This window comes from Rattus norvegicus, chromosome 16 (assembly GCF_036323735.1).
Source record: "Rattus norvegicus strain BN/NHsdMcwi chromosome 16, GRCr8, whole genome shotgun sequence".
Lineage (NCBI taxonomy): Eukaryota > Metazoa > Chordata > Mammalia > Rodentia > Muridae > Rattus > Rattus norvegicus.
In genome coordinates this window covers 43,227,439-43,252,848 of record NC_086034.1, presented here as the reverse complement: position 1 = coordinate 43,252,848, position 25,410 = coordinate 43,227,439, and the positions used below count along the sequence as shown (strand labels likewise).

Below are 25,410 nucleotides of genomic sequence, written 5' to 3'. Positions count from 1 at the left end.
TAATTTAATGTCAACTTGACACAAAGTAGTGTCATCAAAGTGGAGAGGACCTCAATTGCAAACAAACAAACCAAAAAATACCTTTATATGATAAGATTTAAATCAAGCCTGTAGATTGTTTTAATTTAGTAATTGATGAAGGAAAGTTATCATTTGGAATGATGGAAGAGTGATGTCACTCTTGGAATTCTGATTCTGGGCATTAAAATTAATCAGACCAAGCAAACGGAGATGGAAGCCAATAAGCAGCACTCCTCCATGGCTTCTGCATTAACTCCTGCAACCAAGTTCTTGCTTTCCTTGAGCTCCATCTCTCTATGATTTTGACAATAAACTGTTATATGGAGCTATCAGTAAAATAAATTCCTTCTACAGTTTGCCCTGATTAGTGTGCTAAGAAATGATATGGTTCCTCATCTAATCTGGAGCTGACAGATTTGTCTAATCTGTCTAGCCAGCAAATCCTGGAGACCCATGGCTCTGTGTCCCTAATGATGGGATAATGGGTGTGCAGTGCTACACCTGACTCATCACATGGGGATACATGATCCAAACTCCCCATCTCTGCTGCCACAACTGCAGTTAGCTTTGTATATCAAATTGAATTTTTTTCTCCAGTAGTGATAGAACTCCTACTGCAGTGTACTTGCTGAACACTAATAAAGGTTTTTCTATATTTTTTCACACAATTTACAAACTTTTTCTGGGTAGTACAATCATGAATTGATAACATTCATCTCTCCTTCCATGATTTTGAACCACAGTTCTCTAATGAGAATGATAAAACATAGTTCAGTGAACTTAAATTCAAAGATGAGGATTACGTCAATCATTTTAGCATGATCTGGGAGAAGTAGGTGGAGGAGATACATTGAGATGTTGAAGGGAATTTACAGGTCTTGGTGACATAAGAAACAGTTTAATGATGTCTCCATATCCTGGGATACACCTTATCAGTGATACTCCCATGTTATTGATTTTCTATGGGGATATATGAGCAAGAGTCCATTCACTCAGAACAGGGCACTGACCAAAGAGCAAAGAAAAAAATTCATCAAAAATCCAAGATGAGTCAACGGGGTTACTTATAGGAGTGTAAAAAGTGATAGCTTATAAGGACATAGATGACTCACAGATATCAGCATCACTAAAAGGCCATTCCAGGATTAATAATGAGCATAGAGCTTTCTGAATGATCTGACAGCTAATCAACAGGTGGAAGAGGGTTTTTTTTTTCTTTTCAGTAGCCCTTACCATTTATACAGTTTTGGTTGTGTACTTTGATTTCTGTTGCTTTGTTAAAATATTGACCAAAGCCTGGAGGAAAAAGATTATAGAAGCAATGTCAGTGCAAGATCATATGGCTGGAAGTGAACGTAGACATTGAATCATGGTTGGTTGTGAGCATCTGCTCCTGTATTTGTTATATTCTGGCAGATTCTCTCGTTAAACTGAGAACAGGGTCCACAATGGAGAAGTTAGAGAAAATATTGAAGGGGCTGAAAAGTTTTACAACCCCATAAAAACCACAATACCATCCAGCCAGAACTCCCAGGGACTAAACTACCATCCAAAGGGAACACGTGGCTAGACCCATGTCTCCAGCTGCATATTTAGCAGAGGATGGCCCTTTTGGGCATAAATAGGAGGAGAAACCCTTGGTCCTGCCAAAACTTGATGCCCCAGTGTATGGGAATGTCAGGGCAGGGAGATGGGAAGAGGTGGATCGGTGTTTGGGGAACCCTCCCCTAAAGAAGCAGGAGGAGAGGATATGAGATAGGGGGGTTATAGATGGAAAATCGGGAAAGGGGATAACATTTAAAATGGAAATAAAAATATCCAATTTAAAAAAAGAAAAAAGAAAAAGGTTCTCATAATAAATATTTAGGCTAAAGAGAAAACTTTAAGGAATTTAGAAATAAACCATAGATAATGCTTAACCATGGTGAAGCACTCTGAGACTTAACCTAGGTTAGACATCAAACAGGCTCAACGTTCTGGCTCTAAGAACTTGATGCGCCAGGTAGCTTTAGCCTTGCCTTCTTCAATGGATACACAGTGAAACATATGAACATAAAATCTATTGGCTACATTTAGAATAAAAAAATTGAATCATGAGCTGTGGAACAGGAAAATTGCTTACTGGCTTGTTCATACTGTTTTCTTACGTAGTCTAGTTTATGTGCATGAGAATGGGGCCATTCACAGTGGGATAGCCTCTCCTATACACCATTCCAAAAAAGAAGAAGGAGGAGGAGGAGGAAGAGGAGGAGGAGGAGGAGAAGAAGAAGAAGGAGAAGAAGGAGAAGAAGAAGGAAAAGGAGAAGAAGAAGAAGAAGAAGAAGAAGAAGAAGAAGAAGAAGAAGAAGAAGAAGAAGAAGAAGAAGAAGAAGAAGAAGAAGAAGATGCTTTGCAGAACTGCCCATAGACCATTAAGATGAAACTAATTCTTATAGTTTCTTTCTCCCCAGGTGACTCTAGCTCCTGCCAAGTTGATGAAAAATAACTTATATTTGACGAAATAATGAGGGATGAGAGAGCTGAGCACACAGAAGCGCGGACCATCCTGAGACCGCAGAACAGACTGCCACTTCTGCCAATGTTTGCCCACATCCCAGGCCCAAGACATAACTGCCTAGTGCCTCGGGGCACAGGAATATAGGAAGTCAGCTGCAGGTATCTGCAGTTCTGTTCTGTACCTTGAAGTGATCTGAACAGGACAAACAGGTCCTTGAACCCAAATCCTGTGGGGAAGAGAGCTGGACCCTCAGAAGTGCAGACACTCCTGAGAAACCAGAGATTACCCTCTGCCAACATTTCCAACCCAAGAGGGAATGATTTAATGCCAGCTGTGCCCCCGGGTCCAGGGACCTAGGAGCAGTCAGGGGGAAGACCCTTCTCATTTCAGCCTGTGCCAAGAGCTGTAAGACAGTCAACAGGAGTGCCTACACACCTTCGAGCAGAGCACCAGTTCCAGGAAATGGCTGAAAGAAAACAGAAAAAGAGTTCTACAGGAGTGCTGACACAGAAGCCTACAGGAAGACCAAGCCATAGTCAGAAATAACAAAACATGCTAACACCAGAGACAACCTGATGGCAAAAGGCAAGGAAAGGAACCTAAACAACAGAAACCAAGAATAATTGGCAACATCAGAGCCAAGTTTTCCCACCAAAGCAAAGAAAGGATACCCAAACACACAGGAAAAGCAGGATCTAGGTTTAAAATCACATTTTATGGTCATGATTGAGGACTTTAAGGACATAAATAACCCCTTTAAAGAAATACAGGACAACACAAGTAAACAAATAGAAGATGTTAGAGAGGAAACACAAAAATGCCTTAAAGAATTACAAGGAAAAAAAACACCAAACAGATGAAGTAATTGAAGAAAACTGTCCAGGATTTAAAAATGGAAGTACAAACAATAAAGAAAGCACAAAGGGAGAAAACTCTGGAGATAGAAAAACTAAGGAAGAGACCAGGACTCATAGATACAAGCATCATAAACAGAATACAAGAGATAGAAGAGAGAATCTCAGGGGCAGAAGATATCATAGAAAACATGGACGCAACAGTCAAAGATAATGTAAAAAGCATAAAGCTCCTAGCCCAAAACATACAGGAAATCCAAGACACAATGAGATCAAACCTAATGATAACAGGTATAGAAGAGAGTGAAGACTCCCAACTTAAAGGGCCAATAAATATATTCAACAAAATTATAGAAGAAAAGTTCACTAACCTAAAGAAAGATGACCATAAACATACAAACCTAAAAAACTCCAAATGGATTGGACCAGGAGAGAAATTCTTCCTGTCACATAATAATCAAAACTCCAAATGCACAAAACATAGAAAAAATATTAAAAGCAGTAAGAGAAAAGGTCAAGTGACATATAAAAGCAGACCTATAAGAAATATACCATACTTCACACCAGAAACTATGAAAGCTAGAAGATCCTGGACAGATGTCATACAAACCCTAAGAGAACACAAATGGCAGCCCAGGCTATTATATCCAGAAAAACTCTCAATAAAAATAGATGGTGAAACCAAGATATTCAATGACAAAACCAAATTTACACAGTATATTTCTACAAATCCAGCCCCACAAAGGATAATAGATGGGAAACTCCAATACAAGGAGGTAAACTACAAGATCGAAAAAGCAAGAATGTAATCTTCTTGCAACAAAATCAAAAGAAAAGAGAAAAATAACATAAGTCCCCCTCTAAGTTCGAAGATAACAGGAATCATCACTATTTCATAATATCTCTCAAAATCAATGGATTCAATTTATCAAAAAGACATAGAATAACAGACATATGTAAAGAGGACCCAAAATTTTGCTGCATACAGGAAACACACCTCAGTGACAAAGACAGAACTACCTCAGAATAAAAGGCAGGAAAACAACTTTCCAAGCATATTATATGAAGAAACAAGTTGGAGTAGCCATTCTAATATCTAAAAAATTGGCATTTAACCAAAAGTCATCAAAAAAGATAAGAAAGTACACTTCATATTCATCAAAGGAAAAATCCACCAAGATTATCTCTCAATCCTAAATATCAGTGCATCAAATGCACCTATATTGACAAAAGAAACCTTATTAAAGCTCAAATCACACATTGTACCTCCTAAAATAATAGTAGGGAACTGCAACACCCCAATCTCAACAATGGACAGATCATGGAAACAGAAATTAAACAGAGACATAGAGAAACTAACTAATCCATTTGGTTATGAACCAAATGGATTTAACAGATATTTATAGAATATTCCATCCTAAAACAAAAGGATATTCCATCTTCTCAGTACCTCATTGTACCTTCTCCAGAATTGACCATATATTCAGTCAGAAAACAGGCCTGAACATGTAAAAGAAGATAGAAATATAATCTCATGCATCCTATCAGATCACCACGAACTAAGGCTGATCTTCAATAACAACAATAATCACAGAAAGTCCATATAAATGGAAGTTGAACAATGCTCTACTTAATGACAACTTGGTCAAGGAAGAAATAAAGAAAGAAATTAAAGTCTTTTTAGAATTTAATGAAAATGAAGGCACAACATTCCGAAACTTAAGGGACACAATGAAAGCAGTGCTAAGTGGAAAATTAATAGTTCTGAGAACCTCCAAAAAGAAGCGAGAGTGCATGCATCAGCAGTTTGACAGCACACTTCAAAGCTCTAGAACAAAAAGAAGCGAGTAAACCCAAGAGGAATGGAAGGCAGGAAATAATAAACTCAGGTCTTAAATCAACCGAATAGAAACAAAAAGGACTATATAAAGATTCAACAAAATCACAAGCTGGTTCTGTGAGAAAATCAACAAAATAGATAAACCCTTAGCCAGACTAACCAGAGTACACAGAGAGGATATCCAAATTAACAAAATCAGAAATGAAAAAAGAGACATAAAAACAGAATCTGAGGACATTAAAAAAATCATCAGAGCCTACTACAAATACCTATATTCAACAAAAGTAGAAAATCTGGAAGAAATGGACAATTTTCTAAACAAATACCAGTTAGCAAAGTTAAATCATGAACAGAAAAACATTCTAAATAACCCCATAATTCCTAAAGAAATAGAAGCAGTTTTTAAAAGACTTCCAACCAAAAGGAGCCCAGGACCAGATGGGTTTAGTGCAGAATTCAATCAGACCTTCATAGAAGACCTCATACCATTACTGTTCAAACTATTCCACAGAAGTAAAAACACATGGAGCACTACCTTCAGTGAAGCCACGATTAGTCCTATACCATTTGCACACAAAGACCCAACAAAGAAAGAGAACTTCAGACCAATTCCTTTATGAATATTGACATAAAAATACTCAATAATATTCTTGTGAATCAAATTCAAGAACACATCAAAAGGATCATCCAACACGGCCAAGTAGGCTTCAACCCAGGGATACAGGAATGGTTCAATATACAGAAAACCATCAACATAATCCACTATATAAACAAACTGAAAGATAAAAACCACATGATAATTTCATTAGATGCTGAGAAAGCATTTGACAAAATTCAACACCCCTTCATGAAAAAAGTCTTGGAATAACAGGAATGCAAGGCCCATAAGTAAACATAGTAAAAGTCATAAACAACAAACCAGTAGCTAACATTAAGCTAAATGGACAGAACCTTAAAACAATCCCACTAAAATCAGGGACTAGACAAGGCTGCCCACTCTCTCCCTACTTATTCAATATAGTTCTTGAAGTTCTAGCCAGAGCAATCAGACAACAAAAGGAGATCAAAGGGATACAGATTTGAAAAGAAGAAGTCGAAATATCACTATTTGCAGATGTTATGTGAGTATATTTAAGTGATCCCAAAAGTTCCACCAGAGAACTACTAATCCTGATAAACACCTTCACAAAGTGGCTGGGTATAAAATTAACTCAAATAAATCCTTAGCATTCCTCTACACAAGCTGAGAAAGAAATTAGGGAAATGACACCCTTCCTAATAATCCAAAATAATATAAAATACCTCAGTATGACTTTAACCAAGCAAGTAAAAGATCTATAAGATAAGAATTTCAAGCCTCTGAAGAAAGAAGTTGAAGAAGACCTCAGAAGATGGAAAGATCTCCCATGCTCCTGGATTGGCAGGATTAACATAGTAAAAATGGCCGTTTTACCAAAAGCGATTTACAGATTCAATGCAATCCCCATAAAAATATCAATCCAATTCTTCAGAGAGTGAGACAGAACAATTTGCAAATTCATCTGGAATAACAAAAAACCCAGGATAGTTAAAACTATCCTTAACAATAAAAGAACTTCTGAGGAAATCACTATCTCTGAACTCAAGCAGTATTACAGAGCAATAGTGATAAAAACTGCATGGTATTGATACAGAGACAGACAGATAGACCAGTGGAATAGAATTGAAGACTCAGAAATGAAGCCACACACTTTTGATCACTTGATTTTTGACAAAGGAGCCACAACCATCCCATGGAAAAAAAGATAGCATTTTCAACTAATTGTGCTGGTTCAACTGGAGGTCAGCATGTAGAAGAATGCAGATCGATCCATGCTTATCACCCTGTACAAAGCTTAAGTCCAAGTGAATCAAGGATCTCCACACCAAAACAGATACACTCAAACTAATAGAAGAAAAAGTGGGGAAGCATCTCGAACACATGGGCAATGGAGAAATTTCCTGAACGAAACACCAATGGCTTATGCCCTATGATCAAGAATCGACAAATGGGATCTCATAAAACTGCAAAGCTTCTGTAAGGCAAAGGACACTGTGGTTAGGACAAAACAGCAACCAACAGAATGGGAAAAGATCTTTACCAATCCTACAACTGATAGAGGGCTTATATCCAAAATATACAAAGAGTTCAAGAAGTTATACTGCAGGGGGACAAATAACCCTATTAAAAAATGGAGTTCAGAGCTAAACAAAGAATTCACAGGTAAGGAATGCCGAATAGTTGAAAAACACCTAAAGAAATGTTCAGCATCTTTAGTCATAAGGGAAATGCAAATCAAACCAACCCTGAGATTTCACCTCACACCAGTGAGAATGGCTAAGATCAAAAACTCAGATGACAGCAGATGCTGGATAGGATGCGGAGATAGAGGAACAATCCTCCATTTTTGGTGGAATTGCAGACTGGTACAACCATTCTGCAAATCAGTCTGGAGGTCCTAGAAAATTGGACATTGAACTTCCTGAGGACCCAGCTATACCTCTCTTCGTCATATACCCAAAAGATGTCCCAACATATAACAAAGACACATGCTCAACTATGTTCATAGCAGCCTTATTTATAATAGCCAGAAGCTGGAAAGAACCCAAATACCCTTCAACAGAGGAATGGATACAGAAAATGTGGTACATCTACACAATGGAATATTACTCAGCTATCAAAAACAATGCCTTTATGAAATTCATAGGCAAATGGATGGAACTGGAAAATATCATCCTGAGTGAGGTAACCCAATCACAGAAAAACACACATGCTATGCACTCCTTGATAAATGGCTATTAGCCCAAATGCTTGAATTACCCTAGATGCACAGAACACATGAAACTCAAGAAGGATGACCAAAATGGAAATGCCTCACTCTTTCTTCAAAATGGAAACAAGAATACACTTGGGAGGGAATAGGGATGCAAACTTTAGAACAGAGGCTGAAGGAACACCCATTCAGAGCCTGTCCCACATGTGGCCCATACATATACAGCCACCAAACTAGATAAGATGGATGAATCAAAGAAATGCACACTGACAGGATCCAGATGTAGATCTCTCCTGAGAGACACAGCCAGAATATGGCAAATACATATGTGAATACCAGCAGCAAATCACTGAACTGAGAATGGGAACCCCATTGAAGGAATCAGAGAAAGGACTGAAAGAGCTTGAAGGGGCTTGAGACCCCATATGAAAAACAATGCCAACCAACCAGAGCTTCCAGGGACTAAGCCACTACCCAAAGCCTATATATGGACTGACCCTGGGCTCCAACCTCATAGGTAACAATGAATAGCCTAGTAAGAGAACCAGTGGAAGGGGAAGCCCTTGGTCCTCCCAAGATTGAACCCCAAGTGAACGTGATTGTGTGGTAATGAGGGGAGGATGGGAAGGGGAACACCCATAGAGAAGGGGTGGGGGATGGGCTAGGGGGATGTTGGCCTGGAAACTGGGAAAGGGAATAACAAATGAAATGTAAATAAGTCATAAGGAAGTTAATAAAGATGTAGAAAAAAACAAAAATAATGATCTAAATATGGGCAACAATGTGTTTGTAAAGCAATTAGGAGACAACATGAGATAATCATAAAATATTGCATTATAATGTATTGCTCCTAAAATTTAAAAAAAAATTTTGAAAAAGAAAATGTTATATTTTTATAACATACACACACGCACACACACACACACACACACACATATATATATATATATATATATTATAAAAATCTGCTACCATCAGCCTTCAACTCCTTGTGTTGCATCCAATAGCAATGTGTTTTTTACTTTTTCTTCTTATTAATAATAACACAGCCCAATTAATACTACTCTTGTGAACCTGAGTGTATAGCCATCTACTGGGACATTAAGAAATTACTAGTGGCCATGTCTATTAAAGAGATTGAATTTTCCTCCCTCTCCAGGCATCAACTGTTAATAGCTTATCCAATAACTTTGAATTTCTTGATGGGATCTCTTCCTCTTCATTATTTATTATGTTTATATCAGAGTAACAGCACATTGTACACTGGGTTTGGTAATATCTTCCTTATTATTTTATAAAACAGTTTGAGTAACATTGGTGTAAGCTGGTCTTTAAAAGTTATATAGAGTTTGCTAACAATTCTGTCCAGTCCTTAGCTTTTCTTTCCAGATTTCTACAATTTCTTGGGATATTTCCCATTTGATTTAGTTGTTTGTGTTATTTTATTTCATCTGTTCATTTTAGCCAGTTTTCTTGTTGGGCAAGTTGAAGATGATTTATTTATTCTTAAGATAATGTTTTATATATAATAATGTTTCAATGCAGTTATTTACTTTCAGTACTCCAATTTATTGCACGATGCTTTCTGGGCTTTTGGAGTTTTTGCAAAGAAATCTAATGTTATTTGGTTAGGTAAAATATTTTAGGTGTGTTGGTATTTTTCTCTTGAAGTTCTTAATAATCCATCCTTCCTTCTTTCCATATTTTTAAAAAATTTTTTAATTGCAAAAAATTCCATAATTATGGACCACTTTCTTAGATGTTCCCAGCCCTTTGTCATGAGCAGTCTATGGACTGAAGACTGAGCATGTCTGTAAGGATTCTCTGAGCTCATAAAGAAATGGCTTTAAGGCCCAGTAGGGTGGGTGCCACACCTTTAGTTCCAGCAATCCTGAGGCAGAGGTAGGCAGATCTTCTGAGTTCAAGGCCAAAGTGATCTACATAGCAAATTCCAGGTCAGGCAGAGATACATAGTGAGACCCTGTTAGGAGGAAGAGGAGGAGGACAGGGGAAGGAAGGAGAGGAGGAGAAAGAAATGGTTTTAAAACTTGATGGTAAGAGTCTGGGAATAAATACTAAGGCTATAATGTGGTAAATTCATCTGGTCTTCCTTCTTTTCTTTCCTTCTTTCTTTCTTTCTTTCTTTCTTTTTTTTTTGTAGTTCTTGTTTGTTGACTACATTGAGTAAAACATGCTATTCTCTGTTCATATATATTGGGGACTCAAAAGGCTTCTTACTCTTGAATGATCATTAAAGAGATGGATCCTAGCTTATCCTAGATTTTGGAGGTATTTTCTTATAACTCCACCAAATACATTTTCTAAGCCTTAGCTTCCTTTCATGTTCCATGGACTCTAAAGTTGGTACCTATGTCATGACCCAGGTTTCTTGATGTTGTGATCAGCCTGTCTCTTTCCCAGTATTGATGTTCTTCTTTACCTATTTTTTTCTACTGCTTGAGTAACTTTATCAGTGATGCTTTGTACCATGCCTTTAATATTTTGATGCCTGTATTATATTTCAAATGTTTCTGTTTAATTTTTGATATATATATTTTTCCTTTTGTGTCTTTCTTTACCAGAGTTCACTTTCTAATATTTGCCCTGAAATGTTTTTCTTATATGACTCTTATGTGTATGTCTCTTTCCTTATCAGTTAAACTGTCTCTTTTTTCTCATGACAATCTACACATCTGCTTTTATCCACCAAAAATTCATAAAGAACCAAGAAAAAACACTGAAAATACTGGGAAGCAAGTTGTGTGGGTGACTCTGAAACTCAGAAATGCTGCTCACTTGAAAAGTGGCATTCAGCTTTCTTCTTAGGACAGATAAAGGTGCAAGGCGATGGTAGCTACAGTTGACTTTTTCAGGAGAAGTTCCTTGCTGTGGACAGGGACCTCCAGAACGCCTCTCTATCTCATCCCAAAACACACATTGGATCCACTGGAAATGCACTGTATAGTTTACAGCCCCAGCAAGAGGTTTCCTGTCATAATCAGCATCTAATAGGAGTAAATATCCCACATTGGCTCCTTTCCATGGAGCAGCAGGTACATACACTTGTACAGTCTGCTCATTCCAGAAGTAGACTCACTTCACGATAAAATCAAAAGGTGTGATTTCTTAGAGAAGCCTACTAACAGTATGATGGGAAAGGCTTTTGTAACAGGCTTAGAGAATTTGATGTGTATCTGTATTCCTGGGAGTTTTCTGAAAGCCCCGTGAACAGGTGGACATTCACCTAATTCCAAAGCAACACAAACATGGCTGGATTTCTCTTTTGCAGGTGGTCTTCTTCTGTAAATTCTATAGTCACAAGTATCTCCAGTCATCCTTTGAGGATAGGTCTTCTGCTCTTGCAGCTGTAGAGCCTAGGGCTCATGACACCAACCAACTGCCCAGGAGCTTGTTCCCCTGGATATGGACTCTTCATGAAAAACATGAACTGGCTGATGTAGCATGGGTTTTGTGTTCCTCTTGAGTAGGACTATGCAAGGCCAGGTCACTGGGCAAGTATACCTGGATGAAGCCTAAGTTCTGGAGAGAGCTCTGATGGCTACAATGGAGAAGAATCTGGAACTCCATCTGCCCGGTGCTTATGTGAATCTGATGCTTGGGGCTCAAGGAGAGACAGACTAGTAACATGACAGAGAAGATCTTCATGCCTTCTTTTTGCAGATAGTCCCCATCCCTCATGTCTTCTTTGGAGGCTTCCCAGACTCCAGAGATGAGAAGGATAAATTCAACTCTTAGTTTTTCGTTGACCAGCAACCTCCTGGAGAATCTTGAGTAGATGAACATGGCACTCATCAATCCCAACTGCATGGAAAGAGGAGATAGAGTCAGATGTTCCCTGGCATGGGGTGTGGGAGTTCTCTTCGTTCACTATTAGTAGAGATGTAAATGATTTAGCATCAGATCAAAGAGACAGAGTCCAGCTCATGTTTGCTATTAGGTGATGAGCAGACAACAATCTCAGCACTCATTTATTCTGGGATATTCTGCTTCCCCATTTATATCATGATCAAGGAAAAGCAAAAAGTCCCTTATAATCCTTTGGGATTTTAGATGGTAGGAACTTAAATAGAAATTATGTCATAAATATTTTGACAGATTGGTCCCAATATCATTTCATATTCTTCATTCTCTCTATCACCATGTGTGATCTGTGTTCAAGCTATACTGAACATTTATCATCTCCAAATAACGAAGGCTTTCTCCCAATATCACACATGTTCTTCTGCTTGTGATTTCTTTGTTCTCTGCCTAGCAAAACCCTCCTTCTCTGCTTCTCTCTTTATACATCTTCACTGTATAGAATGTCCAAATGAGTTAAACTCATGGTGATGCATGACTTTGATCTCAGTATTCGAGAGGAAGATATGAAGGCCTACCTAGATGCAATGTGAAGGCCTATGTCAGATTAGTTAATGGCTAGGTAACTGTTACCTGGCTAGTCTGCCATTTTGTTGCAGTTACTAATATTATAAGGATACTTTCTCATTGGTTGTTTCTGCTGTTACTGCTGGAATTCATTACATATTCTGTTAGGTTCTTCTGTGTGATAAAACACTCAGAAACCAAACACTGTAGAAGTCAGTCTAACTGCTTTCTTTGTTATCTAGTTACCTGCAATAATCTTGGACCTGAACTGAACACCTAGCAGCATTTCCTGCACCCACCCATATATAAGCTTTTATAAGCTGGACCACCAACACTAGAGCAACAGTGCAGAGAGAGACTATTTGGAACCAGACTTCCATTTTGAGTTTTTCTTTGTGTTCTTGCTTTATCTCCTGTCTTGTCCTGTCTGTCTGTCTGTCTGTCTGTCTGTCTGTCTGTCTGTCTGTCTGTCTGTCAATCCAGACATATAGTTCTTTCCACATCTTATATTTCAAAACAAATAATGTTTGTTGTGATTCTCATTTCATTCAAGGGTACTACTCTCTAGATCAGAGTAGCCCCCTTAAAATTCTCCACAGGTAGTGATGACCAGACTGCTCAGTGCGACTAAGCAGGAATTATATGATTGCTGCCATTATGCTTGATCTTACCCAAGGTAGGGTTGCGGGGCATGGTTGCCAAGATGGCGACCAATAGACAGTGATTGAAGAAATGAACAATAACCTACAATTCTCCCTCTCTGTCACTGTTTCTCTGTCACTCTCTGTCTCTCTTCCCTCCTTCCCTCCCCCCTCTCTCAGACCTGAATGAACATTGGAACTAAAGTAAATGTATAGTGAAAAGAAGCCAGGTATGGTGCCGCATGTCTTTAATTGCATCACTTGAGAGGTGGAGGTGGGTAGAACTCTGTGAGCAGGCTGCAAACCTGATCCAGGTACTGATTTCCAGGGCTTATGTGCAAAGGCCCCTGACTCAACTAAAGAAATGAAGAGGAAAATAAAGAAACAGATAAAATTAACTTGGAATAAACCAAACAAACTAAGAAAAAGAAAAGGGAGTAATGGGGTGGCCTGGCTTACAGAGGAGGGGCAAACATTTATCTGCCGTTGCCTCCTTGGTTGAACACACAAACACACACACACACACACACACACACACACACACACACACACAGAGAGAGAGAGAGAGAGAGAGAGAGAGAGAGAACCAATCTGTTAATCTGTTTATCTCCCTCCCCTAGTTTTTCAGACAGGGTTTCTCTATGAATTTCTCTGTAGATTGGTGGCTCAGAGGGCAAAGCTGCTGACTGTTAAAGGTCTAGGTAAAACATGAAGGCCTAGATGCAATGTGAAGGCATAAGGGAACTGTTAAGGCCTAGATGCCCTGTGAAGGAGGCCTACATCATGTATACATATATACACACATATTCATATATACAAATATATATATATATGAATGTGTATACACTCAGGTATCCTTAATTTTATTAGCTTATTTTGAATAGAATTTCCATGCTTATCAAAAAGAGGAAATTTTGTTTGGCATCGGATTCTTCTTGAACAAAAAATGGATATAAATAATCACATATTCAGATGTTATGTCTAATATTGAGAAGATATTCCCAGATATGGTGTTAATCCATCATAGTCCATGTGTGAACACAAAACAGACTTAGTAAGAATTTTGGCAAATGGATTTTAAAAACTTATATAGGGTTATTAAGAGCAGTGGTAACATTTTTTAACTTGATATTTTATATATTTACATTTCAAATGTTATTCCCTTGCCCAGTTACCCACTCTCCCACACCTCTCCCCCTGCTTCCATGAGGATGCTTTTCCTCCCATCCACCCACTCGCACCTCAACACCATGTATTCCCCTACACTGGAGAAAGGAGCATTCACAGGACCAAAGGCTTCTCCTCCTATTGAGGCCAGACAATGCCATCCTCTGCTACATATGCAACTGAAGCAATAGGCTCTTACATGGGTACTATTTGGTTAGTAGTTTAATCCCTGGGAGCACTGGTAAGTCTAGTTGGTTGATATTGTTGTTCTTCCTATGGGTTTGCAAACCCTTTCAACTCTTCCTTCACTCCTTCATTGGAGTCCCCATGCTCAGTCTGATGGTTAGCTTCAAGCATACTCATCTGTATCAGTGAGGTTCTGGCAGAGTCTCTCAGGAGACATCCACATCAGTAAGCTCCCATCAGTAAGGACTTATTGGCATCAGCAATACTAACTAGGTTTGGTGGCTGCATATGTGATAGATCCCCAGATGGGGCAGCATCTAGATGGCCTTTCCTTAAGTCTCTCCTCCACTCTGTGTCCCTATATTCCCCCCACTGTGGGTATTTTATTCCCCATTCTAGGAAGGACTGAAGTGTACACATTTTGTTCTTCCTCCTTCTTGAGCATCATATGGTCTATGAATTGTATCTTGGGTATTCCAAGCTTCTAGTATCTACTAACTGTGTTAATTCACTCAGGATGATATTTCCTAGTTCCATCCATTTGCCTAGAAATTTCATGAAGTCATTGCTTTTAAAAGCTGAGTAGTAGTTCATTGTGTAAATATGCCACATTTTCTGTATCCATTCCTCTGTTGAAGGGCATCTGGGTTCCAGCTTTAAACTGGAGGGCCTTTGCACTAGAACTCTCCCAGTCTGATGTCTCTCTCTCAGACATGCTCAAAAGTTTTTGTCCTGGATGATTTTAGAATCCCATAAATCTGGATATAGTATTTTTTGTAAAATTACGAAAGCATTTTAATTAAATTAAAATAAAGCAAAAGTTAAAACTATGGATAAACTCTCTTCCAGCTTAATTTTTTCTTGGTTATTATCAGTATCTAAGATACATACTGGGTGACAACAGCAAATTCAGAATTACCCTGCAGTCCCTTAACAGTTTTCTATGTATCTGTGGGGTTGTGTGTTGTATGAATGTTAGTGGATGTGAGTGTGTGGTGCGTGCCTATAACTATGTGGCTTTACCCATCTGTGCATGTGTTTTTGGAGTCCTGAGAGGATTTCAAGGGTCTTCTTTAGTGCTGTTCACTGTTCTTGACATAAGTTCTCTTGTTGAACTAGAAATTCAGTGTGGGATTGGAGAACTGGCCAGCGAGCCCTCAGGATTCAGAGATAATAGTTATGTGTAGCCATCCCCTATGCCTGGCATTATGTATATGTGCTGAAGATTCACACCCAGGTCCACTGAGCAATTTCCCAGTCCTAGAGTGGTGAATGTTTGCTTAAGATTTGATAAGAGACCTTAATTGTTTTCTGTTTCTGCTTTTGTTTGTAATTTTCCATAGGTAGCTCTGCAGGTGGATATTATAAAACACACCTGAATAGACCAGAAAATAAAAATAGGAGTAGATGCATTACAAGCACTTCTATAAAACCATACTTTACATACATATCTTGTGAGGCACAGTTGATATTTCTGGGTTTGCCTGCTATATAAACAACATAGTTTGATGTAAGGACAGTTTAGACTCTATAAATGGAAAAGGAATAAGAGAGATACATCTCTTGAAATAGTATAGAGAATGTGATACTTTATCACATGAGAATTAAAATCGAGCCACATAGCCTTCAGCAGAGGAAATGAGGGAGGAGTGTATATACACCTTTTGCAGCACAGTCTCCGGAATAAAATAAACAGGGACATTTAAATGAATATATAGCAGTGTTTAAGACTTCATTTCCTTTCCAATATTTGCAATTACATAGTCAAACATTGTATCTTGGAGTCATAGATCACTGTGCTATCTAGGATTACACGATGAGGAGGGCATAGTGGCAGTATAGCATAACAACTGATAGGAAAAGCAGAGCACTCATCCCATTAGGATTCATATGAATTGCATTTCCTCCCTGCTGGGAACTAAGCAACAATGGGGTGCAATGCTCATGCATTGTCCTTTCATTTTGATTTTGAAGTTAAAATCTATTACTGATGTTTTCACTTCTTGAAACCAGAAAGCATGAGCTGTAGAGCATTTAGACCTTCATATGTAGAAAGTCATTGTGTACCTATAGCAAAAACTATATACATTAAAGGTGGCATTACTGGAAAAAATTTCCTGAACAAAACACCAATGGCTTATGCTCTAAGATCAAGAATCGACAAATGGGATCTCATAAAACTGCAAAGCTTCTGTAAGGCAAAGGACACTGTGGTTAGGACAAAACGGCAACCAACAGACTGGAAAAGATCTTTACCAATCCTAAAACAGATAGAGGCCTTATATCCAAAATATACAAAGTACTCAAGAAGTTAGACCGAAGGGAGACAAATAACCCTATTAAAAATGGGGTTTAGAGCTAAACAAAGAATTCACAGCTGAGGAATGCCAAATGGCTGAGAAACACATAAAGAAATGTTCAACATCTTTAGTCATAAGGGAAATGCAAATCAAAACAACCCTGAGATTTCATCTCACACCAGTGAGAATGGCTAAGATCAAAAACTCAGGTGACAGCAAATGCTGGTGAGGATGTGGAGAAAGAGGAACACTCCTCCATTATTGGTGGGATTGCAGACTGGTACAACCATTCTGGAAATCAGTCTGGAGGTTCCTCAGAAAATTGGACATTCAATTACCTGAGGATCCAGCTATACCTCTCTTGGGCATATACCCACAAGATGCCCCAACATATAACAAAGACACGTGCTCCACTATGTTCATCGCAGCCTTATTTATAATAGCCAGAAGCTGGAAAGAACCCAGATGCCCTTCAACAGAGGAAAGGATACAGAAAATGTGGTACATCTACACAATGGAATATTACTCAGCTATCAAAAACAATGCCTTTATGAAATTCATAGGCAAATGGATGGATCTGGAAAATATCATCCTAAGTGAGGTAACCCAAGCACAGTAGAACACACATGGTATGCACTCCTTGATAAGTGGCTATTAGCCCAAATGCTTGAATTACCCTAGATGCCTAGAACACATGAAACTCAAGGATGATCAAGATGTGAATGCTGGACACTGCCAGAACCTGAAGGGACCAACCGGATAAACACTTCTCTGCACCCAAATCCCGTGGGAGGGAGACCTAAACCTTCAGAGAGGCAGACACGCCTGGGAAACCAGAAGAGACTGCACTCTGCACACATCTCTGATGCCAGAGGAAAACACCAAATGCCATCTGGAACCCTGGAGCACGGAAGCTCCCCGAAAGGGCGGCGCAGATCTTCTAGGTTGCTGCCGCCACAGAGAACTCATAGGCAGCACCCCACGAGCAAACTTGAGCCTCGGGACCACAGGTAAGACCAACTTTTCTACTGCAAGCGACATGCCTGGTGAACTCAAGACACAGGCCCACAGGAACAGCTGAAGACCTATAGATAGGAAAAACTACACGCCCGAAAGCAGAACACTCTGTCCCCATAACTGGCTGAAAGAAAACAGGAAAACAGGTCTATAGCACTCCTGACACACAGGCTTATAGGACAGTCTAGCCACTGTCAGAAATAGCAGAACAAAATAACACTAGAGATAATCTGATGGCGAGAGGCAAGCGCAGGAACCCAAGCAACACAAACCAAGACTACATGGTATCATCGGAGACCAATTCTCCCACCAAAGCAAACATCGAATATCCAAACACACCAGAAAAGCAAGATCTAGTTTCAAAATCATATTTGATCATGATACTAGAGGACATCAAGAAGGACGTGAAGAACTTCCTTAGAGAAACACAGGAAAACATTAATAAACAATTAGAAGGCTACAGAGAGGAATCGCAAAAATCCCTGAAAGAATTCCAGGAAAACATAAATAAACAAGTAGAAGCTCATAGAGAGGAGTCACAAAAAATCCCTGAAAGAATTCCAGGAAAACACAATCAAACAGTTGAAAGAATTAAAAATGGAAATAGAAGCAATCAAGAAAGAACACATGGAAACGACCCTGGATATAGAAAACTAAAAGAAGAGACAAGGAGGTGTAGATACGAGCTTCACAAACAGAATACAAGAGATGGAAGAGAGAATCTCAGGAGCAGAAGATCCCATAGAAATCATTGACTCAACTGTCAAAGATAATGTAAAACGGAAAAAGCTACTGGTCCAAAACATACAGGAAATCCAGGACTCAATGAGAAGATCAAACCTAAGGATAATAGGTATAGAAGAAAGTGAAGACTCCCAGCTCAAAGGACCAGTAAATATCTTCAACAAAATCATAGAAGAAAACTTCCCTAACCTAAAAAAAGAGATACCCATAGGCATACAAGAAGCCTACAGAACTCCAAATAGATTGGACCAGAAAAGAAACACCTCCCGTCACATAATAGTCAAAACAGCAAACACACAAAAAAAAGAAAGAATTTTAAAAGCAGTAAGGGAAAAAGGTCAAGTAACATATAAAGGCAGACCTATCAGAATCACACCAGACTTTTCGCCAAAAACTAGGAAAGGCAGAAGATCCTAGACAGATGTCATACAGACCCTAAGAGAACACAAATGCCAGCCCAGGTTACTGTATCCTGCAAAACTCTCAATTAACATAGATGGAGAAACCAAGATATTCAATGACAAAACCAAATTTACACAATATCTTTCTACAAATCTAGCACTACAAAGGATAATAAATGGTAAAGGCCAACATAAGGAGGCAAGCTATACCCTAGAAGAAGCAAGAAACTAATCGTCTTGGCAACAAAACAAAGAGAAGAAAAGCACACAAACATAACCTCATATCCAAATATGAATATAACAGAAAGCACTAACCACTATTTCTTAATATCTCTCAACATCAATGGCCTCAACTCCCCAATAAAAAAACATAGATTAACAAACTGGATATGCAACGAGGACCCTGCATTCTGCTACCTACAGGAAACACACCTCAGAGACAAAGACAGACACTACCTCAGAATGAAAGACTGGAAAACAACTTTCCAAGCAAATGGTCGGAAGAAGCAAGCTGGAGTAGCCATTCTAATATCAAATAAAATCAATTTTCAACTAAAATTCATCAAAAAAGATAAGGAAGGACACTTAATATTCATCAAACGAAAAATCCTCCAAGATGAACTCTCAATCCTAAATACCTTTGCCCCAAATACAAGGGCACCTACATATGTAAAAGAAACCTTACTAAAGCTCAAAACACACATTGCACCTCACACAATAATAGTAGGAGATTTCAACAGCTCACTCTCATCAATGGACAGATCATGGAAACAGAAATTAAACAGAGACGTAGACAGACTAAGAGAAGTCATGAGCCAAATGGACTTAACAGATATTTATAGAACATTCTATCCTAAAGCAAAAGGATATACCTTCTTCTCAGCTCCTCATGGTACTTTCTCCAAAATTGACCATATAATTGGTCAAAAAATGGGCCTCAACAGGTACAGAAAGATAGAAATAATCTCATGCGTGCTATCAGACCACCACGGCCTAAAACTGGTCTTCAATAACAATAAGGGAAGAATGCCCACATATACGGGGAAATTGAACAATGCTCTACTCAATGATAACCTGGTCAAGGAAGAAATAAAGAAAGAAATTAAAGACTTTTTAGAATTTAATGAAAATGAAGGTACAACATACCCAAACTTATGGGACACAATGAAAGCTGTGCTAAGAGGAAAACTCATAGCACTGAGTGCCTGCAGAAAGAAACAGGAAAGAGCATATGTCACCAGCTTGACAGCACACCTAAAAGCTCTAGAATAAAAAGAAGCCAATACACCCAGGAGGAGTAGAAGGCAGGAAATAATCAAACTTAGAGCTGAAATCAACCAAATAGAAACAAAAAGGACCGTAGAAAGAATCAACAGGACCAAAAGTTGGTTCTTTGAGAAAATCAACAAGATAGATAAACCCTTAGCCAGACTAATGAAAGGACACAGAGAGTGTGTCCAAATTAACAAAATCAGAAATGAAAAGGGAGACATAACTACAGATTCAGAGGAAATTCACAAAATCATCAGATATTACTATAAAAACCTATATTCAACAAAACTTGAAAATCTGCAGGAAATGGACAATTTCCTAGACAGATACTAGGTACCGAAGTTAAATCAGGAACAGATAAACCAGTTAAACAACCCCATAACTCCTAAGGAAATAGAAGTAGTCATTAAAGGTCTCCCAACCAAAAAAGAGCCCAGGTCCAGACGGGTTTATTGCAGAATTCTATCTGACCTTCATAGACGACCTCATACCAATATTATCCAAACTATTCCACAAAATTGAAACAGATGGAGCACTACCAAATTCCTTTCAGGAAGCCACAATTACTCTTATACCTAAGCCACACAGAGAACCAACAAAGAAAGAGAACTTCAGACCAATTTCCCTTATGAATATCGACGCAAAAATACTCAATAAAATTTTGGCAAATCGAATCCAAGAGCACATCAAAACAATCATCCACCATGATCAAGTAGGCTTCATCCCAGGCATGCAGGGATGGTTTAATATACGGAAAACCATCAACGTGATCCATAAAATAAACAAACTGAAAGAAGAAAACCACATGATCATTTCATTCGATGCTGAGAAAGCATTTGACAAAATTCAACAACCCTTCATGATAAAAGTCCTGGAAAGAATAGGAATTCAAGGCCCATACCTAAACATAGTAAAAGCCATATACAGCAAACCAGTTGCTAACATTAAAATAAATAGAGAGAAACTTGAAGCAATCCCACTAAAATCAAGGACTAGACAAGGCTGCCCACTCTCTCCCTACTTATTCAATATAGTTCTTGGAGTTCTAGCCAGAGCAATCAGACAACAAAAGGAGATCAAGGGGATGCAGATCAGAAAAGAAGAAGTCAAAAAATCACTATTTGCTGATGATATGATAGTATATTTAAGTGATCCCAAAAGTTCCACCAGAGAACTACTAATGCTGATAAACAACTTCAGCAAAGTGGCTAGGTATAAAATTAACTCAAATAAATCAGTAGCCTTCCTCTACACAAAAGAGAAACAAGCCGAGAAAGAAATTAGGGAAACGACACCCTTCATAATAGACCCAAATAATATAAAGTACCTCGGTGTGACTTTAACCAAGCAAGTAAAATATTTGTACAGTAAGAACTTCAAGACTCTGAAGAAAGAAATTGAAGAAGACCTCAGAAGATGGAAAGAGCTCCCATGCTCATGGATTGGCAGGATCAATATAGTAAAAATGGCCATTTTACCAAAAGCGATCTACAGATTCAATGCAATCCCCATCAAAATACCAATCCATTGCTTCAAAGAGTTACACAGACCATTTGCAAATTCATCTGGAATAACAAAAAACACAGGATAGCTAAAACTATCCTCAACAATAAAAGGACTTCAGGGGGAATCACTATCCCTGAACTCAAGCAGTATTACAGAGCAATAGTGATAAAAACTGCATGGTATTGGTACAGAGACAGACAGATAGACCAATGGAACAGAATTGAAGACCCAGAAATGAACCCACACACCTATGGGCACTTGATTTTTGACAAAGGAGCCAAAACCATCCAATGGATAAAAGATAGCATTTTCAGCAAATGGTGCTGGTTCAACTGGAGGGCAACATGTAGAAGAATGCAGATCGATCCACGCTTATCACCCTGTACAAAGCTTAAGTCCAAGTGGATCAAGGACCTCCACATCAAACCAGTTACACTCAAATTAATAGAAGAAAAACTAAGGAACCATCTGGAACACATGGTCACTGGAAAAAATTTCCTGAACAAAACACCAATGGCTTATGCTTTAAGATCAAGAATCGACAAATGGGATCTCATAAAACTGCAAGGCTTCTGTAAGGCAAAGGACACTGTGGTTAGGACAAAACGGCAACCAACAGATTGGGAAAAGATCTTTACCAATCCTACAACAGATAGAGGCCTTATATCCAAAATATACAAAGAACTCAAGAAGTTAGACCGCAGGAAGACAAATAACCTATTAAAAATGGGGCTCAGAGCTAAACAAAGAATTCACAGCTGAGGAATGCTGAATGGCTGAGAAACACCTAAAGAAATGTTCAACATCTTTAGTCATAAGGGAAATGCAAATGAAAACAACCCTGAGATTTCACCTCACACCAGTGAGAATGGCTAAGATCAAAAACTCAGGGGGTTGGGGATTTAGCTCAGTGGTAGAGCGCTTGCCTAACAAGCACAAGGCCCTGGGTTCGGTCCCCAGCTCCAAAAAAAAAAAAAAGAAAAAAGAAAAGAAAAAAAAAACTCAGGTGACAGCAGATGCTAGCAAAGATGCGGAGAAAGAGGAACACTCCTCCATTGTTGGTGGGATTGCAGACTGGTACAACCATTCTGGAAATCAGTCTGGTGGTTCCTCAGAAAATTGGACATTGAACTGCCTGAGGATCCAGCTATACCTCTCTTGGGCATATCCCCACAAGATGTCCCAACACATAACAAAGACACGTGCTCCACTCTGTTCATAGCAGCCTTATTTATAATAGCCAGAAGCTGGATGCTCTTCAACAGGGGAATGGATTCAGAAAATGTGGTATATCTACACAATGGAATATTACTCAGCTATCAAAAACAATGCCTTTATGAAATTCGTAGGCATATGTTTGGATCTGGAAAATATCATCCTGAGTGAGGTAACCCAATCACAGAAAAACACACTGGTATGCACTCATTGATAAGTGGCTATTAGCCCAAATGCTTGAATTACCTTAGATGCCTAGAACAAATGAAACTCAAGACGGATGATAAAAATGTCAATGCTTCACTCCTTCTTTAAAAGGGGAACAAGAATACCATTGGCAGGGAATAGAGAGGCAAAGATTAAAACAGACACAGAAAGAACACCCATTCAGAGCCTGCCCCACATGTGGGCCATACATATACAGCCATCCAATTAGACAAGATGGATGAAGCAGAAAAGTGCAGGCCGACAGGAGCCGGATGTAGATCGCTCCTGAGAGACACAGCCAGAATACAGCAAATATAGAGGCGAATGCCAGCAGCAAACCACTGAACTGAGAATAGGACCCCCGTTGAAGGAATCAGAGAAAGAACTGGAAGAGCTTGAAGGGGCTCGAGACCCCATATGTACAACAATGCCAAGCAACCAGAGCTTCCAGGGACTAAGCCACTACCTAAAGACTATACATGGACTGACCCTGGACTCTGACCTCATAGGTAGCAATGAATATCCTAGTAAGATCACCAGTGGAAGGGGAAGCTCTTGGTCCTGCTAAGACTGAACCCCCAGTGAATGTGATTGTTGGGGGGAGGGCGGCAATGTGGGTAGGAAGGGGAGGGGAACACCCATAAAGAAGGGGAGGGGCCGGGTTTAGGGGGATCTTGGCCCAGAAACCGGGAAAGGGAATAACACTCGAAATGTATATAAGAAATGCTTAATTTAATAAAAAAAGTAATAAAAAAAGGTGGCATTATTGTTTCAAAGTGCTGGCTTTGTTCTTCAATTATTATTAGAAAGTTTTATTATTATTAGTAATAGTCCAAGTAATCTAACATGTATACTATGAACATCTGCACTTTGAAAATGACAAAGGGGTATAAATTACATTTTCAATGCAGTAACACAGAAACAAGCATTTTTCCAATATTCTCATTCCAGAGTTAATATTTTATCTATCATGCAAATGTATTTTAGAGAAATTCATTAAGGATCCTCCTCTTGCTTAATTGTAGGTGACTTTATCAAAACTTCTGAGAAAAAAGGAATTCCAATGTGATTGTATTTAATATCTTAAAGTTGAAATTGGTAAAAAAAATAACACTAGGATGAATTTTTTTATGACTTCTGATTTCATTGAATAGGCATGAGATTAGATACGGCTGTGTCATTCTTAGAAGTTCTTACAGGAAACTAACAGAAGAATTCTTTTAGAGCTTCCGTAATTTATGTCATTATTTGAAGAAGATGCTGATCAGTTTTATCTGAGGTTACTGTCTAGGTGAGGTGTTTCCAGGATGTTTGCTTCTTATTATAAGAAGTCACAGAGAGCAAGGTGACAAAGAAACTTTATTCAAAAGCAAAGTGAGAAACACTGGTATTCAGTGTAGCCTTAATTCGTGGACTTCCCAAGAAGGAGGAATTGTTTACTCAGAGTTCAGTGTGGATATTTCTGTTTTTATTGACTTTTTTGATTAGGTAAGCCTTAATTTACTGTGAATATCAGTTTCCATGATGCATTTTATTTAATCAAATGCATATTCAATTGTCACTAGGTATATGACATTACACAGGATGTTTCCCTTGAAAGTTTTTCCAGAGGATACAATACGACTTACTTCTAACTGGCTCAGACCAATTGAAACAGACTTCTCCCTCCAGTATGTGGATATGCTCTGGAATACTTTTGAATGGAAGTTGATCATGAAAGAGAAGTTTATAAATAATGTTAAGTGCAGGGAGTCTTAGTCCATTGTTTGATATGTATACAGCTTCATGCAGGTGAGATGAGGTGAGCAACTTCATTGTTAGGTATATTTCTAGAAGGTAGATTGTTATGCAGCCTAAGTCAAGCGAAATTCCAGGTTGAAGGACTTTTCCCATACCTATATGCCTCATTCAGGAATTTTAGTGCTTTTGCTTGCATCATTACTTAGGCTACAGTACAGCTCACTGTTTCTTTGATGTTTGCTCAGACTCAGCTCAGTCAGTGACTGCATCTCAGTAGCTGCTGGACTTAATTGGCTCTGTTCCTTTTCTTCCAATTTAATGGTATCTTCTTCAAGGATCAAACAATTTGGTCATTTTATGACTATTAATATAATTAGTCATAGGCCCTTATCATTTTCCAAGTTTCCTCTGCTGACATAAAATGGAATTGTCACTCCAGAGGCTTGCTGAGCTTCAATATGAACTTCTAATTTCATGATGAGTAAATAACCTTCATCAATTGCTTATAAGAAATTCATTTAAATTTTGACAATTATGTTGGGCCAGCAAGAGGGAAAAAGGACTTGCAGAACAAGCTTAACACCCTCACTTTAATCATAGGAATCCATAGATGATGACCTATTA

At 38.6% G+C, this 25,410-nt stretch overlaps 1 non-coding gene across 1 annotated transcript; it reads left to right on the top strand.

Moving 5' to 3' along the window:
* The first annotated feature begins 22,518 nt into the window (after positions 1–22,518).
* Trnav-aac21 (transfer RNA valine (anticodon AAC) 21) lies at positions 22,519–22,591 on the top strand. The gene has a single exon. It is a non-coding gene; the product is annotated as a tRNA-Val (tRNA).
* Positions 22,592–25,410: the final 2,819 nt, after the last annotated feature.